Below are 1,675 nucleotides of genomic sequence, written 5' to 3' on the forward strand. Positions count from 1 at the left end.
ACAGCGAGAAATCACCCCCCAGGGGGGATGGCCAGGCCACAATCCCTTCTCCTCCATTCTCTTCTCGGGGTCTTGGGCATACGCGCCCAGCATGAGTTTAAGCCACCGGGTCTGGGAATTGAACCACTCTCGACTACATGAGAGTCCAGCGACATAGCCATTACACCAACTGCTGGTCCTTCATCATCATTATTTTTAAAATTGCTACAGGCACACACACTCATCTGAGAGGGACAGAGAAAGAGAGAGAGAAAAAATGAGAAAGAAGGTAAGCCACCAGGTCTTGGACTGGAGCCAGAGTCCACCACGTGGGAATCCAGCACCTTAACCAGAATTTCACCTGCTAGCCCTGTTGGCATATTTAATCCCATTGCACAAGAGCTCCACTCCCTGTATGCTTCAGACATCTCACTTTCTAAATAATCTTAATCTTACTTACAGGTCTCTCAACTGTACCTTAAGTTCCTGTCTACCTCATGCTTTGGAGGAGATTCCAGATGCTGATCGTATTTTTTTTTTTTTTTTGAGAGGTTTTCGCTATAGGGCGCGTGTGCTCGCCAGACAGACAGAGAGAGACATAGAGACAGAAAGCGAGAAATCACCCCCCAGGGGGGATGGTCACGCCGCAATCCCTTCTCCTCCATTCTCCTCTCGGGAACTTGGGCACACACGCACATGCGCCCGGTGTGAGTTCTAAGCCACCGGGTCCGGGACGCGAACCACGGTCGACTACGTGGGAATCCAGTGACATAGCCATTATGCTAACTGCTGGTTCCCCTGATCGTATGTTTTATTTAGTATATGTGCTGCCGAAGCGAGCACCTGATCGTATGTTTTTATAACAGGAATGGATCTGCGTGGACCTCCAAATTGTCATACTTATCACTCCTGGAGCAAAAAGTGTATATATTAGAGAACCTGCTTATACTGTTATATGGAGCCTATTGTGTTAAGTGCTGTTAAGAGCAAGTAAGTCAGACATGGTTCCTGTCCCTAAGGAGCTAACTGCAATTTGGGAAAGGTTATTTCTCCAACTTTAAAGATACAAGTGTTAGCAGAGAATCGTGATTCTCTTCTTTGATCAAGACATCTGGGAGACTCATGAAAGACAAAGCCTTGTCAAAGCGAGCTACATAATGGCCTACAGCAATTTTTATAGCCCGAATAAAAGGCAAAAAGTCCTTTTAAGTAACCAAAACAAATAATCTAAACCACTACTACCTAGTCATTTTGATCCAATAGCAAAATGATCAAGTCTTATACCTTTTTATTCTTTGGAGGGATGTTTTATTTGTTTTGCTTTTTGGTCAGGGTTTAGGTGCAGATAACAGGATGGCTATTCTAGCAATTTTAAGCAGGAAGGGCTGAATACAGGAAACGAGGTGCAACAACTTCATCGGAAAGGCTTGGAGGAATGGGCTGCTGTTTGAGAAATTGACAAATTCCTAGAGGAACTCCTGGCTCCCAGGGAATATTGACTCCTCTTCTACTTTGCTCACAATACCACCTTCACATCCTATAACCTGAGGTCTGACATGCAAATTTCATGTCCTCCAACAAAGTCATATCAAATACTAGAGAAAGGAAACGTAAGTGAAGGAAATTTGTTACTATAGTCCAAACAAAGCCAAGACGAAATTGAGGTAACTAATCGAGGTAACAGAGCTCATTCCTG

The sequence above is a fragment of the Tupaia chinensis genome, unplaced genomic scaffold, assembly GCF_000334495.1.
Source record: "Tupaia chinensis unplaced genomic scaffold, TupChi_1.0 Scaffold000074_1, whole genome shotgun sequence".
Classification (NCBI taxonomy): Eukaryota; Metazoa; Chordata; class Mammalia; order Scandentia; family Tupaiidae; genus Tupaia; species Tupaia belangeri.